At 38.5% G+C, this 17,121-nt stretch overlaps 1 long non-coding RNA gene across 1 annotated transcript in view; it reads left to right on the top strand.

Annotated features, from left to right (window-relative positions):
- LOC113624532 (uncharacterized) overlaps nt 1-12,669 on the top strand; it is a 55,155-nt gene extending 42,486 nt beyond the window's left edge. The window contains exons 3-4 of the long non-coding RNA XR_003434374.1: nt 8,841-8,933; nt 10,336-12,669. This is a non-coding gene — a long non-coding RNA (uncharacterized LOC113624532). The remainder of the gene's footprint in view (nt 1-8,840; nt 8,934-10,335) is intronic.
- Nucleotides 12,670-17,121: the final 4,452 nt, after the last annotated feature.

Here is a 17,121-nt window from a genome sequence, read left to right as displayed (position 1 = left end):
GGTAAGGACTTGGCAAACATTTTATTGTTTTTCTCATTCTATGAAATGTGAACCTGTTTTATCTTTCATAGGATTACAGCTATCAACCTTTTAGAGGTCCATGACTTATGTGCTAAATCTCTGTTGGTTTCTTCCCTGCCCTCTGAACCTTTTTTTTCATAGCCTTATTGATTTTCTGGTATTTGCCTACCTTCCCTTGTTAATTCAGGGCTCCCATAGTCAACCAAAGGAAAAATGCATCAAACTCACTTTGTTCTCTGAATCCAGAACTGACAGAGCCCCTCAGCAGCATTTGGCGCAGTGGCTGATTTGCTCTCAATTTCTTTTCCAGTACAATTTATTAGCCAATTAATTTATGACCCTAACACATTGTAGACAAGAAGAGTCTATTGATAAGTTTAGGGATTTTTCAGTTAAATAAATCCAGTCCACACACATTTCAGTTCTTTTTCAAGGGAATGAAAAACTCTTATAAGGCTGAAAATGACTTGAGAAGAAAAGCTTGAAAATTTTTCAAGAGACCAGATGGTGGCAGCAGAGAATGTGAAAGAAAAAACTCTTATGAAAAATAATGGTTTAAAAACATGATATGAATATGTTGCAAATAGTTGCAAAACTACTAATTATGGGGACTTTCCTCCTGGTGGTGCAGTGGTTAAGACTCTGTGCTTCCAATTCAGGGGACCAGGGTTTGATCCCCAGTCAGGGAACTAGGTCCCACATGCATGCCACAAACAAGAATTTGCATGCCACAAATAAGGAGCCTGCCTGCCACAACTAAGACCCGGCACAACCAAATAAAAAAAAACAACTTTTTTTTTCAAAAACTACAAATTATGGATGGCAATTAAAATAAGGAAACTGGTTAAGGACATATACATCAGTGCTAGAGATACCTGAATTTGACTCAGTGGCAGTGTGAACTCAGGCAAGACAATTTCTTTAAGTGTTGTTTCCTCAGTTTGTAAAGTGGGAATAATAATAGCTACATGGTCGTTTGGAGATTAAGAAAGATAATGTAGGTAAAAGGTTTAACCCATGCCTAGAAAATTGTAAGTACTTACATAGAGAGAGAGAGAGGGCTCGGGGTAGGGGAGAGAATGACCCATATCAAATATGAGCATGATCTCTCACAAGAAATTTCTATAACTTATTCTAAACCACTGGGGTACCACGGGGGAGATGGGAGCAGGTAACTCCCAGGTGCAGGCAGAAAGGAGATGCATTATCTGTAGAGAGTTTAAAAACAGTAATAATACCAACTAAAATCACTCTGCACCAGCAATTCTAAATCATGCTATTGATAAACTACTCTTCTTCTTGGAAACTCCTCTGTTCCTAACAAATTGAGGTTTCCTTTATCAATTAGGCATTTTACCCTCTGGCTTCTAACCTGTCTGTCTTCCATACTTATCTCTCACTGATCCTTTTCTCCAGTCCAATTGGATTAACTGTTTAATGGAGATACTCTGCACATTCCTGCCTCTGCATTTTTGATCATACAGTTTCCACCATCTGAAATGCCTTGTTCTCTCCCTTTCCTTTATCTAGATCTTACTTTTCCTTCATGGCCTCAGGATAAGGGGTATGTTTTCTGGGAAGTCTTCCCCATCTGCTGGATTCCTAAAGATCTCTCCCTTCTTGTGTATGTAGCTATTTCTATCTCGGCATTTAGCACCTGCTGTCGTGTATTGAAATATATTGCCCCTCCCTTCCAGTGTAAAGGAGGAACTCATTCATGGAACTGTTTTTTTTCCATAATCTAGGCCAGCTTTAGGTTTTGATGTCATCTGTACACTTGGTGCTCACAACTGTGATTAGAGTTCCTGGTATCCTATTTCACAGAATAAAGATAAATGGTGGATATCTCTTATTTTGAACTTCCTTTGAGACATGTATATGTTACCTTAAATAGTGTATATAATGTAATATCTATCAACATTGGACATTTAAGAAAGAAGAAATATGACTATATTTTGGGTTTGGGGGCAAGTGATTGGGGTCTATGTCTTAGAACCAAGATTAGTGTGGAAGGCCCCAGGTATGAGCTCTGAACGCAGATTCCATAGATGTTATTTTTCAGTCATTTTTTTGTGGTATCTGGAACCCTTTCATCTCTGCTTTGCTGGTGCAAAATATGATGCAAGTGTTAGCATGTGACGTCCACCCCCATTATTGATTGCATGAAAAATACTGGGTCTTTGAACTCAACGCTTAACCTTGCATGTATATTCTAACCAACTTCTGCAAACAGTATACTGTCAATGCTTACTTTGGTATTCCAATAGAGAAATACATTTTTAGGAGGACACATCAGCTAACAGACTACTTAAAATGAATTGAGAAGACCATTAGAGAAAATGTAGAATGTCAGAGTAAAATATATTTCTTCACATCCCAAGTTAGCTGTACACAGTGAGGTTCTTTGTGAAAAACTCAGCCAGATCCTGGGATCAGAGACTCAGTCTCCAGAAGTACAGGGATCTCAGAGGTTCTGGGGCTCTAAGAGGTGCTCTCGATAGAAGGAAGCATTTCTGGGCTGAGGCGGCTCCTGCTTAGGAGGAATTTTGGAAATGTGCTTTGGTTTCATTCCTCTCAGACTCTAGTGAGGTTGGACCTTAGCGTTCAGTCTCTCTTTGTGGGAGTAAGGTGAGGAGAACTCTGTCTCGTCTCATCATTGATTAGAATTTCTATCTTTGTTGTTTCAGGAGCCTAGTTCTGGGAGCGAACCAAAGTTCGTCATTACCAAAGGTACATAGGCAGTGTGGTAAGGGAGAAAATAGCAAATGTCTTTAGCTATTTGAAAGACTGCTGGATGAAAATGAACTGAGACTTACTCTCTGTAAAACCAAGGAATAAAACCAGGAACAATGGTAATAGACTTCAGTTTAAAATAAATAGCAGAACTTTCTAACAGTCAGTTGTCCATATATAGAATGGACTGTAGTGTTGACACTGAGTTTTCCATGATGAGAGACAGTCACGTAAGTGGGACTTCTACAAGGTGTTCAAATATTAGGGAATGATCTGAATAAATGAATTCTAACTCTCCTTTTTATCCATAGTCTGTGGTTTTGTGATTTTGCCTTTTTTTTTTCCAGATCTGTTGATTAGCCAGTCAGAATTTTTCGAACATGTCAAATTCAAATGAATCAACGTACAAAAAGCAAATTATCTTTCCTCTCTCTCTTACCTATTCTCATTATTATTGTAGATTCTGGTCTTGTCTTCTAACTTCTACCAGCTAGGGAAATGGAATAACCTCCAAGTAGAAAATTATATGGTGTTAAAATAGTAGGTATATAAAAAAATCACATGAAATTTTGGAAGACCATGCACAGAATTTCACTTTTTTAAAGCTTGGAAAGAGATGCAGTCTTGTAATGAAGTCTTAGGTGTCATGCGAAATGAGAAATCAGGAATTTGACTCTCCTGCTGTGCTTTCCCATCAACGGGAAGCTTTATTCATATAGTGAACAATTCTTTTCCCCAGCCTGGGTGGTCCCAAAGGATAGATTAAATGAAGAATTTGTGGGAGGCACAAGTGCTCTTTCTATTCTGCTTTCCATTCAAGAGGCAAAAGAAAATTGCAAGCTTCTTTGGGTGTCTGACTCACATGTTATATGCAGGTGCCATATTGATAATTTCCTGTATGACAAGAAAAAAATAGATCCCCCCTCCTTTTTTCGAGTGGGGTTGAGTGTAGGCATTGCAGTGAAGTAGTCTGAAGATCCTTAGAGGGAGGGTAGTATAAAGCCCTTTGTCTGAGAGTCAAACCACCAGGTGGAAGGAAGAATGACTTGTGATTTTATCAGTCTGTGTCCAGTCAGGAGAGAGAAACCACACAGTGATTAGTTATTTGAACAGGGAAAGTTAAATATAAAGAATTGTCGACTATAACAGGGGATTCGAGTAAGGAGAGATTAGATAGTATAAAGTAAAGCTCTAAAAACGATAAGAATAGCATATATAAGGAGCAGCCACTACCTGTAGGGCTGAGGTGCACTTTGTTGAAGACACAGTTATGGGTCAGTATATGGCTGAGAACTCACTGGGGTACTGCACAGGTGGAACTTGCTGGAAATCTGAATCTAGGGTTCCAGGGAAAGCTGTTCATGAGGAAGTGTCTCACTGGAGGTACTTCATGACACAACCACCTAAGGGAGGTACCAGGGAAGCTGCTGGCTGTTGAATCCTGCTGACTGCACTTGGTTTCATTTATTACTTTTGTTGTTGTCCTCAATTCCTTTGATTTCTGCTCTTTTTATTATTTCCTTCCTTATGCTTGGTTTGTGATTATCTGAACTCTCCTTTTTCTAGTTTTCTTAGATTGGAAACTTGGATCAATGATTTGAAATTTTCCTTCTTTTCTAATATGAGTGTTTAGTGCTATGAATTTCCCTTAAGCACTACTTTCCAGTCATCCCAAAATTTGATAGGCTGTGTTTTCATTTTCATTCAATTTAAAATCTTCTTTAATTTCCTTTGTGATTCTGTTTTTAAAAACAAATTCACCTTTTCTCTTTGTTTCACTTTGGCTGATTTCTGTTGACCTCTTTTAAAGTTCACTTCTTCTTCCCTTAGTCGTGTTAAATCTGCCAGTGAACCTGTTGACAGAATCCTCATCTGCTACTGTATTTTTTACTTATAGCATTTCCTTTCAATTTTTTCTTATAGTTTCTGTATCTCTGCTGAAATTACCATGTGTTCATGCACGCTGTCCAACTTTCCCATGTTTGTATTTTAAGCATAGTTGTTTTTAATTCCCTGTCTAAGACATCTCAGTCATATCTGAGTTTGGTTTTGTTGATTACTTTGTCTCTTGACAGTATTTTTTTTTTAATTGATTCTTCATGTACCTTTTAGGTTTTACATGCATTGTATTAATCTTGTGTAGGAATGTAGAGACTGAGGTAAGTGGAATCTGGGAATAAAAGCCTGGAAATTGTTATACCTCTTACTTTGCTAAGCCTTTTGCATGGGGATTGAGTTCATCTAGTCAGAAACTGAACTGGGTTTGTGTTTTGTTGTTATTAGAGTTACCGTCTGTGCATCTTCCTTAGTGCCTTTGCGTATTCCTGTTACAGGGTCTTCCTACCAGCCTCATCTTCCAGTAGCATAGCTGCTCATTCTACTGGATCCAATAATACTTATAGATTATGCTTAATTGTATTAGGTCTGTGCCTGTGGTAGTCACCTCTCTTAGTATATACTTGTATTTTACGCTTCCAACTGATGGAAGTAAAACCGGGTTCTTGTGATCTATGCCTGAAATGCAGAAGCAGAAATTTGGCTATATACCCTCACATCCATGCCCCCCTCCCCACCCCTTGCCTCTTTCACCACTCAAGTGGGAGTGAAATAGAGTCAAATGTGGACAATTATTCTATTTCCTTTCATGTTCTCAAGTTCACACAAAGTTGCCAGAATTAACACTGTTCCACCCACAGTGCTCACTACCATAAGAGGAACATCTTTACTTTTGAATAAAAACAATAAAAGAAGAAAAGACAAAAAAATATTGGCTTTGGAAGTTATAGAAAAATCTTGATTTGGCGTCCCTTTTTATTTATGTGGTTCAAAAAGCATTATATGACAAGTAGTTTTTCTTTGTGGAAACTTATCATCAGTTTCCTTCTTGGATCATATTTCCTATCTTTTGTCTCTTTTATCAAAGATATTTCTCTTAGTAAGAGTTATTAAATTCTTTCTTCTTCTTATAGTAGCCTGATAGTATTCTCTAATATACTGTGAATAAATTTCTTTCAAGACAATTATCACTACAGCTAACGATCTATCCTCTTGCTCAACCAATATTCATGGTTTCACTTTTGTTTGGGCGCTTGAACTCCGTTAGTAAGGGACAAAGGTATGTTTTGCATGCAGGGTACAAGGATATTCATAAAGCATTTGTTCTTTTTTTTTTAATAATAGATTTATTTAATTAATTTATTTATTTATCGGCTGCCTTGGGTCTTCGTTGCTCCGCACCGGCTTTCTCTAGTTGTGACGAGAGGGGGCTACTCTTCCTTGCGGTGCACAGGCTTCTCATTGCAATGTCTTCTCTTGTTGCAGAGCACAGGCTCTAGGAGCACAGGCTCAGTAGTTATGGCGCACAGGCTTAGTTGCTCTGCAGCGTGTGGGATTTTCCCGGACCAGGGCTCGAACCCGTGTCCCCTGCATTGGCAGGTGGATTCTTAATCACTGCGCCACTAGGGAAGCCTGAGCATTTGTTCTTATTTGGAGATGGGTGGTCATGAACGGGCCTTAAGACAGCACAGATGCCTTTCTAGTCATTGCTTTAATAAATAAACATCTTAGATAAAACCAGAGAGAAAGAGATTCTTTCAGACAATTATCCCACATATGAATCTGTGTAGTCATCATTTCTCTTTCTAAAAAGTTTCTCAGTCATTATTCCTGGGACTGCTGTCCCCTATTTTTACTTCACACCATTCAAAGCTATTAATTTCTGGGCCTGCCTATATTATCCCATGTAACATGGTCAAGAGAGAAGCATCAACTAATAGTGACTTGAACAGTATATTTCTCTCTTGCATTTGAGAAATTTGGAAGAGACAGCATAGGACTGAATGGCATTCCATAGGGTTAGGGAAAAATCTGGGCTTCTATCTCCTTGCTACCTTTCTTATGCATAGTTAGCATTCTCAAGTTTACTGGATGGTCCAGTAGGGCTACAGTCCAGTCAGAAAGTAGAAACGGATAAATCAAGGCAAGCACCCTCTCTTCAAGAACGCTTCCTAGAAGATGCCTCATATCACTTTCACACAGACCAGCTCTCAGTCACATGGCCACACCTAGCTGCACGAAGAGAGGGAAAATGTCTACATTTTGAACTGCTGTGTGCTTAGCTAAATTTGGGGGATTCTGGCACTAAAATTAAAGGAAGAATGATTTTGGCAAACAGCCCATTGGTGTCTGCCACATACCATACCGACATGTACATTCTTAAGAAACACATCACAGAAGTCAGTCAAATTCAGAACTGAGAATTCCATTTATTCTACTAAGATAATTCATAAATTCAGTTGCATACCATTCATATGCTAGAGCAGCCTGCACACCACAGCAATTTTGAATGTTTCTATTCTCACACCTTAATATATAACTCAATATAATTAAAATTAATTCATAGTCATTTTTGATATAAGCCAAGAATCATTTCCTCATAAAAGTTAACATGAAAAATATAGAAGTTACTGATTAATATGTCTCAGTAAATTCTATAGCACTTTCAGTACATGTGTTCATATTGTTAGAGGTATTAACCTTTTATCCTCTGCTTATTGTCCCAGTTTTATGTTCTGTGGTGTTTACATCTACTCTAGACTCTACACTAAGTTTAAAAAAAATCGAATAATCTGTAATGATCAAAGGAAACAATAATAATTTCTTTACATTCAAGTTAAAATATTAAAGGAAATATTTAATTGAGGACTTTATCCAATTAGAATTATGTTAACACTACTCTGCATCCCTAAACTGAACTGATTCCACAACTTTGTCTTCTTGTTAAGAAAGTGTAGGCCAATTTTAAACATAGCTATTCACGATGAATCAGATAAAAATTAACTCTTAATTATCAAGGGAAATTTTAATTTCTGTATAAATTCAAAGCAACACCTTTCACCAATATTCATGCAGTTAATTCTTTAGATTACGAAAAACTTTGTCCTGACCCCATTCACTCTCAAATTACTGCCCCATTCCTCCACTTCCCTTTGGAGAAAAGTCCTCTGAAATATTATTCTATATTTTGTGTCTCTCCTCCCAGTCTCTCTTGAATCCACTGCAATAGGTTTTTGCCTCCATCATTCCACCCAACCTCTGCCAATGATTTCTAGGTTTCTAAATCCAATGGTCAGTTTTCAGTACTCAGCTTATTAATGTATCTTCAGCACTGGTACCATTGATTACTCCCTTCTTCTTGAAGCTCTTTTTTCTCTCGGCCTCTAGGACACTGCATACTTCTGGTTTTTCTCTTATCTCAGTGACCCTTCATTTTCCATTTCTTTTGCTGGTTCTGCCTCATCTTACCAAACTTAACGTAGTAGTGCTCTAGAACTTACACTTGAACTTTCTTTTCTCTCTGTGCTCAAGGTCTTAACAACTCTGATGGATTTAAAAACAATCTGTACACTGATGACTAAACAATTTGTAGCTATAACCTGGATACTTCCCCTAAATCCAGACTCATATCTAACCGCCTATTTGACATTTCAACTTAAAGATCTAATAATCATTTTAAATGTAATATGTCCAAAGCTGAGCACTTGATTTTTGCCCCAAGACTTCTTCCACGGGCTACTTGTGACATCTCCATCATACCACTCGCTCCAGCCCAAAGCCTTGGAGTCATTCTTGAAGCTGTTTTCTCTGATATGCTATATGTAATCATTTAGCATTGCCTCTTAGCCTTGCCTTCAGAGAATATCCAGAATCTGACCATTTCTCATTGTCACCACTGCTATCATTATAAACCAGGCAACAAACAGCTATTGCTTGAGGATTATTGCAGTAGCTTCCTAACTGTTCTCTCTTCTGTTCTCTTGCCCACTGTGAGTTTCTTCTTAGCAGTCGTGTCATTTCTATGCTCAAAACTTGCCGCTAGCTTCCCATTTTCCCTCTACCTGACAGCTGAAGTCTCTGAGATTCCTCTGTGCTGCTCTCCCAGACTCTTTCTGCCCCCCGCCCCCATAATGGAGCTCTGGATTTAGCACTCTAGACAGGACAAGAGAGAGAGACGGCCTCCTTTGGTAGCTTCCCACACAGCTGGGGAAGTTGGGTGCTTACTCACATGCCCTCCTTTTCCTTTACAGGATAAATCACAGGCTGAGGAATATCTTTCTTGGCTCCAAGCTGTACCGCCTTGGGAGATGGTGTCACAGCTGGAGTCACACTGCTCCTTTGAGGTGGGGACCAAACAATGCGGGCCATCTTACGCTACCATGATGGTGATGTGACTTCTAACTGCGATTTTATATTTTAGCACCTCCACTTCTGTGGCTTTCTTCTTGTCTCCAGAAGTTTCCTTTAAAACCAACTGGGGAGGAAGAGTTCTCATACCTCTGAGTAAGAAAAGGCTAAAACACTAAAACTTCAGTCAAGGAAAAAAAAAATGATTAGCCCCACCCAAGTGAGTTAAAAATAAACAAAACATGGATTCACTAGAATTTATTGGTAAGAGACTTGTGCTCTGAAATGTCTGCTTACTGAATTACAAGCAAAAAAACCCCAAAAAACAACTGAATGAATTATCTATACAGAAAAGTTGTTTCACTTAACGTAGTTTTGAGTGAGTGACCCTAATGGCCTCTTAGAACGTGGGGAGGGCCCTTTGGCCAGCTGGTGGCTCTCGGTTGTAATTGGGTAAACTTTCAATGAAAGAATTATGTAGTTAAGGAAGACTCCATGGTGAGAAAAGTTTGAGCTCCGAGAGGGAGTTTTTCCTATAAAGGAGTAGTGTGGGAAAGCATTCTGGGTAGAAGTAAATGGCATGTGTGAAAGTTGAAGGTGAGGCCACAAAGGACATGTATAGAAAGTGGAAATTACTTTTATATGACTGCAGTAGTGTGGGTGAGTGGAAAGTATGTAATGCAAAAGGACAGTAATTGTCTGAAGTTTTGTGACTCAACCAGCAGTTTTATTTTGATCCCATGAGATCTCCTGAGAAGGAAAGTATATAGTGATATTGTGAGAGTGAGGAAGGATTGGGTGAGTCTTTAGTCTTAGCTCCCCTACTAACTGGCTGAGTTCTTGGGTCATTCAGTTTCCTCATCCATAAAATATAGGGTTAATTCCAGAAGTCCCTTTCAGCTTAAAAATAATTTATAAATTGGCAATAAGTAGAGGAAGAATTGCTGTAAAACTTGAGATGTAAGAAATATCACAGAGCCTTTTTTTAGGTGAAATTAAATCTGGTTTATTTATTCAACAAATAATCATTTAACGGCCATTATATGCCAGACGTGTTCAATTATGGGGATATTCTTGGAAAAGCAGGCAGACAAGGTCTTGCCCTACTGGATTTTTTTTTTCTATTTTTCACTGTCCAAGGATGAAGTCTAGTATCACTCATTTTTCACAAGTCCTGCCCTATGTCTTGGGTTAGTCCAAACCTGTGATTTACACAATCCCGGAAAATTAAGAGCAATCCCTGGCTCTCCGTTTCTGGACATCACCACGAGCATTGATTTTTGTCTGATCGTAAGATATTTTTGAAAGTGTCTGGCTCTGCAGGTAGCATCCTTTCTCAAGAACCAAGTGCTGTTCTAGGAACTTTTGCCAAGGCTCTATTTGTCTCCATTTCCACAGGAATTCATGTAGCTGTCGATGTCCTAGATCCTGTCCTTTTCATGATGCCATGAATAAATAGGCCAGTGAATGCCACTCCACAAAACCCACTTTTATCCAGCTCCTCAGTCTTTGGGAATCAAGCTACCACGAGGCTTTGAACTACTACCCTGCTCAATTCTCAAGGCTACAGCTTCTACCATGTCCTGTTTCGGCAATGCAGTCTTTGTCTTCGTAAGGCCTAAGGCTGCAAACCAGTGATCTAAGGATTGAATTTGATTCACAGATGGGATTCTTCTCCAATTGCTAGTCTCCACTACTCCCTGCTGTTTCCCAACAATACAACTGAGCATCTGTGTCATCATTCTTTCACTGTTGCTTTTCCTACATTTGTGGTTCACCTCCCAACTCCAAAAATCAGATTGTCCAAGTTTAAATCCAAGCTCCACCACTTACTAGCTGTACGGCTTGGTCAAGTTGTTTAGCCTTTCTGTATTTCAGTTTCCCCACCTTTACATTGCAAATACATAAAAGACACCTATCTCATAAAGGTGTTGTAAGGATTAACTGAATTAGTGTATGTGTGACACTTAGAACCATATCTAGCACATAGTAAGTGCTTTGTAGGTGTTTTTATTTTATATTATTATTGCTTTATTTCTTTATTATTACTGACTTGACTTGTATAAATATTTGATGAGATCCATGGACCAGATCTTTCCACATAGAGGTCTTAGTGGGAGTTTTCTCCAAAGTAGTTCTACTTTCAACCATGTCTTACCAACGTTTTTTGTCTTTAACAACAAAAAAATGTTTAACTAGCTCCTTAGCAGTGAGCAGAAAGGTCTAATGGACTTCTTTTTAGGGGGCAGAGGTGTGTGAAGAATCATCTTTCATTCCTTTGATAGGAGATTAGTAATTTTTAAAAAATCACCCTATCACATTTTACCAGGCCAAAGAAAATGTACCTGGTTTCTAACTCTGAAGTCTGTACAGATTTCCTCACTCTGCCCCTTACTTATGCCCCACCAAGAAGGTGTTTCTACTACATTAAGAAACTGGCTAAATTCCACCCCCGCATCTGTTTCCTAAGACTAACTTGTGGTTTTTCATTCCACATCACTTATAACTCAAGGTAATTTGACTTGCTTCTTCAAGTCTCAGGCTTCACTTGTTAGCTGGCTTGTCAATCATCCATTTTCTGTGGTGAGTCAAAAATATTTTTCACTTGGTGAATAAAATATGGATATTTCATTTTATTGAACCATTTCGGGTTTCTAGAGTTGAATTGTTGATGTCTTGAGATTCTTTGCACCTGCTTAATTTTGATACATGACCTTTACATTGCTTTGAAAGTCAAACTTCTAATGGGGAAGATTTTATTTTAATGTACATATTGGCATGTTTCATAGGTTCATAAGCTCTTTCTTTTATGTGCAGAGAATGAAAATAAATGATCCTTTGACCGCCTGTCAGCCAGAGTTTCATTTCCTATATCTAACCATGTCCCTTAGGTAGAAATGGCAGCCAGGGGCAGTTGGGTTTTTATTTATTGCTATGACATTTTGTACACATTTGAAAGGAACCATGGTTGTGGATCTAGAAATAGGGTACATGCAGAGACCAGGAAATTTCAGAAACTGACTGAATGATCCTGTGATGAAATGGGCATATCCTAATCTAACTTCCTGTTGCCTCATCTTTTGAGTACATAAATCCCTGCCACTATCCAGGGGAGGGAGGAAGAGCCTTTCTATCAGACTGTACCTTTTACATTCACGCTTTTCTCCATACACTGGTCCTGCAGCTCACTTTAGGAATGTGGAGACGTGGCGGGGAGGGGAAGTGGTGAAGAATTGGAGAATTCAGGGAAAGGGGACCATTTTTTAATGTGTTTCAGAATGAAGACTCCAGTGAGATATGTCAGAGAACACATTTGTTGTTCGTGGTGGCTGTAGTTGCTTAGTAGCCAGTCCTAGAGACTAAGAAGTTCAAAAGAAAAGAAAAAAAAATGTATTAACTATGTTCTAAGAGTTGTTTTCACTGCTTTACAGATCTTATCTCTTTCACCCTATAATAATCCTATGAGATAAGAACTAATTTTTGCCCATTTTAAAGGTGAGAACATTTGGGATCAGACAGGTAAACTAACTTATTCAAGGTACCTGTTTAGTAAGAGCAGAACCAGACTTAAACCCATTCTGTTTCAGATCACACAGCGAGAGAAGTGATAACCTAGTTGTTCTCAGGACTTTCCTATAGTATGGAAAGTTTTTTACTGATTATTTATGGTAGACTTACAGACCATATAAAATTGCTAAGCTATTTTTAGGAGTATTTTTTTATTGTTGTTGCCATGGCTTTATTTATTTATTATTTTCTTTCCCACTATGTTCTATTACAAGATATTGAATATAGTTCCCTGTGCCATACAGTAGGACCTTGTTGTTTACCCCCATTCTATATGTAATAGTTTGTATCTGCTAATACCAAACTCCCAATCCATCCCTCTCCCACCACCATTTCCCTTGACAACCATAAGTCTGTTCTCTATGTCTGTGGGTCTGTTTCTGTTTTGTAAATAAGTTCTTTTGTGTCATATTTTAGATTCCACATATAAGTGATATATGGTATTTGTCTTTCTCTTTCTGACTTACTTCAGTTAGTATGATAATCTCTAGGTCCATCCATGTTGCTGCAAATGGTATTATTTCATTCTTTTTTATGGCTGAGTAGTATTACATTGTATATGTACATACCACATCTTCTTTATCCTTTCATCTGTCAATGGGCATTTAGGTTGCTTCTGTGTCCTGGCTATTGTAAACAGTGCTGCAGTGAATATTGAGGTGCATGTATCTTTCGAATTAGAGTTTTCTCTGGATATATGCCCAGGAGTGGGATTGCTTGATCATGTGTACCACGGCTTTAAATGCAGATTTTAAAAGTTCTTCCTATTAGTGGTTAAAAATTATGGTAATAGTGATGAACACATTGCTAGTTAGGCTCTGATGAATTGTCTCCTTCAAGTAGTAGGGATTTACTTTAAGTATGCATGGAGAAATGAGGAGGCATAGAAAACTGTTTTCCAAATTTCACAATGAAATCAGGTCTATGGAAAATTGGAACATTTTTCAAGATTCAACAATAGGTCCGGGCTTCCCTGGTGGTGCAGTGGTTGAGAGTCCGCTTGCAGATGCAGGGGACATGGGTTCGTGCCCCGGTCCGGGAAGATCCCACATGCCGCAGAGCGGCTGGGCCCGCGGGCCATGGCTGCTGAGCCTGTGCATCCAGAGCCTGTTCTCCACAACAGGAGAGGCCACAACAGTGAGAGGCCCATTTACTGCAAACAACAACAACAACAAACAAAACAAACAAACAAAACAAAAAAAACACAATAGGTCCAAGACCAAATAGCAATTCCTGTGACCTGGCTATTTTATCATCCACTCAGGAGTAGGCTTCTGTGAATTCTTTCTCTGGGCATTCTAGTTCAGCCAGCTGTGACCCATACAGAGAGGTCACATGACAAAACAGCTTTAATAGAAGACATTCTCTACAGTTGTTTTCCTCACAGGAGGGCGCTGAGGACATGATAGGTACATAGATACCTCCTCAACACAGCTCAAATTTGCAATTGAAATTTATAGCTACATTTACTGTAATTGCTATAAAATATAGAAATGACAAATACAATTTTGCACTAAAATCATTATAGTTTAGATTGTCAAGAAATAATACACTTTTAGCTTCTGGTTGAAAATAGAGATTGAGGTTGTTCAAAGGCTTAGAGATTTTTCCACTTAGATTATTTCTAAGTGTACCTACCAGTTCATAAGAATCAGGTGAACTTTCACCTCTAGCTTTAGCATCAACTATTTTATTTAATGTATAGATCTTGCCTGCAATGGACTGAATGTTTATGTCCCCTCAAAATTCATATGTTGATTAAAAGGATCACACACCATGATTAAGTGGGGTTTATCCCAGGAATGCAAGGATTCTTCAATATATGCAAATCAATCAATGTGAAACACTGTATTAACAAACTGAAGGATAAAAACAATATGATCATCTCAATAGATGCAGAAAAAGCTTTTGACAAAGTTCAACACCCATTGATGATAAAAACCTTCCAGAAAGTAGGCATAGAGGGAACGTACCTCAACATAATAAAGGCCATATATGGCAAACCCACAGCCAACATTGTTCTCAATGGTGAAAAACTGAAACCACTTCCACTAAGATCAGGAACAAGACAAGGTCGCCCACTCTCACCACTATTATTCAACATAGTTTTGGAAGTTTTAGCCACAGCAATCAGAGAAGAAAAAGAAATAAAAGGAATCCAAATCGGAAAAGAAGAAATAAAACTGTCACTGTTTGCAGATGACATGGTACTATACATAGAGAATCCTAAAGATGCTACTAGAAAACTACTAGAGCTAATCAATGAATTTGGTAAAGTAGCAGGATACAAAATTAATGCAGAGAAATCTCTTGCATTCCTATACACTCATGATGAAAAATCTGAAAGAGAAATTAAGGAAACACTCCCATTTACCACTGCAACAAAACGAATAAAATACCTAGGAATAAACCTGCCTAAGGAGATAAAAGACCTGTATGCAGAAAACTATAAGACACTGATGAAAGAAATGAAAGATGATACAAATAGATGGAGAGATATACCATGTTCTTGGATTGGAAGAATCAACATTGTGAAAATGACTCTACTACCCAAAGCAATCTACAGATTCAATGCAATCCATATCAAACTACCAATGGCATTTTTCACAGAACCAGAACAAAAAATTTCATAATTTGTATGGAAAAACAAAAGACCCCAAATAGCCAAAGCCATCTTGAGAATGAAAAACGGAGCTGGAGGATTCAGGCTCCCGGACTTCAGACTACAGTACAAAGCTACAGTAATCAAGACACTATGGTACTGGCACAAAAATAGAAATATAGATGAATGTAACAGGATAGAAAGCCCAGAGATAAACCCACGCACATATGGTCACCTTATCTTTGATAAAGGAGGCAAGAATATACAATGGAGAAAAGATAGTCTCTTCAATAACTGGTGCTGGGAAAACTGGACAGCTACATGAAAACAAGTGAAGTTAGAATACTTCCTAACACCATACACAAAAATAAACTTAAAATGGATTAAAGACCTAAATGTAAGGCCAGACACTGTCAAACTCTTAGAGGAAAACATAGGCAGAACACGCTATGACATAAATGACAGCAAAATCCTTTTTGACCCACCTCCTAGAGAAATGGAAATAAAAACAAAAATAAACAAATGGGACCTAATGAAACTTAAATGCTTTTGCACAGCAAAGGAAACCATAAACAAGACGAAAAGACAACCCTCAGAATGGGAGAAAATATTTGCAAATGAAACAACTGACAAAGGATTAATCTCCAAAACATACAAGCAGCTCACGCAGCTCAATATCAAAAAACAAACAACCCAGTCCAAAAATGGGCAGAAGACCTAAATAGACATTTCTCCAGAGAAGATATACAGACTGCCAACAAACACATGAAAGGATGCTCAACATCACTAATCATTAGAGAAATGCAAATCAAAACTACAATGATGTATCATCTCACACCGGTCAGAATGGCCATCATCAAAAAATCTACAAACAATAAATGCTGAAGAGGGTGTGGAGAAAAGGGAACCCTGTTGCTCTGCTGGTGGGAATGTAAATTGATACAGCCACTATGGAGAACAGTATAGAGGTTCCTTAGAAAACTAGAAATAGAACTACCATACAACCCAGCAATCCCACTACTGGACATATACCCTGAGAGAACCATAATTTAAAAAGACACATGAGGGCTTCCCTGGTGGCGCAGTGGTTGAGAGTCCACCTGCCGATGCAGGGGACATGGGTTCCTGCCCCAGTCCGGGAAGATCCCAAGTGCCGCGGAGCGGCTAGGCCCATGAGCCATGGCCTCTGAGCCTGCGCGTCTGGAGCCTGTGCTCCACAAAGGGAGAGGCCACAACAGTGAGGGACCCGTGTACCACAAAAAGAAAAAGAAAAAAAAAGGCACATGCACCCCAATGTTCATTACAGCACTACTTACAATAGCCAGGACATGGAAGCAACCTAAGTGTCCATAAACAGATGAATGGATAAAGAAGATGTGGCACATATATACAATGGAATATTACTCAGCCATTAAAAGAAATGAAATTGAGTTATTTGTAGTGAGGTGGGTGGACCTAGAGTCTGTCACACAGAGTGAAGTAAGTCAGAAAGAGAAAAACAATTACCGTATGCTAACACATATATGGAATCTAAAAAAAAAAAAGAAAAAAGAAAATGGTTCTGAAAAACCTAGGGTCATGACAGGAATAAAGATGCAGATGTAGATAATAGACTTGAGGATACGGGTAGGGTGAAGGGTAAGCTGGGACGAAGTGAGAGAGTGGCGTTGACATATATACACTACCAAATGTAAAATAGCTAGCTAGTGGGAAGCAGCCGCATAGCACAGGGAGATCAGCTCGGTGCTTTTTGTCCACCTAGAGAGGTGGGATGGGGAAGGTAGGAGGGAGATGCAAGAGGGAGGGGATATGGGAATATATGTATATGTATAGCTGATTCACTTTGTTATACAGCAGAAATTAACACACCATTGTAAGGCAATTATACTCCAATAAAGATGTTAAAAAAATTAAAAAATAAAATGACAAATCAAGCTTAAAAAAATAAATTCATATGTTGAGATCCTAATCCCCCAAAATGCGGACTTTAGGATGTGATTATGAGAGCAGAGACC

Source organism: Aethalodelphis obliquidens, unplaced genomic scaffold (genome assembly GCF_003676395.1).
Source record: "Aethalodelphis obliquidens isolate GAN/ISIS:26980383/991018 unplaced genomic scaffold, ASM367639v1 scaffold13, whole genome shotgun sequence".
NCBI lineage: Eukaryota > Metazoa > Chordata > Mammalia > Artiodactyla > Delphinidae > Aethalodelphis > Aethalodelphis obliquidens.
The sequence above is the reverse complement of the archived record's forward strand: the minus strand, read 5'-3'. Positions and strand labels throughout refer to the sequence as shown.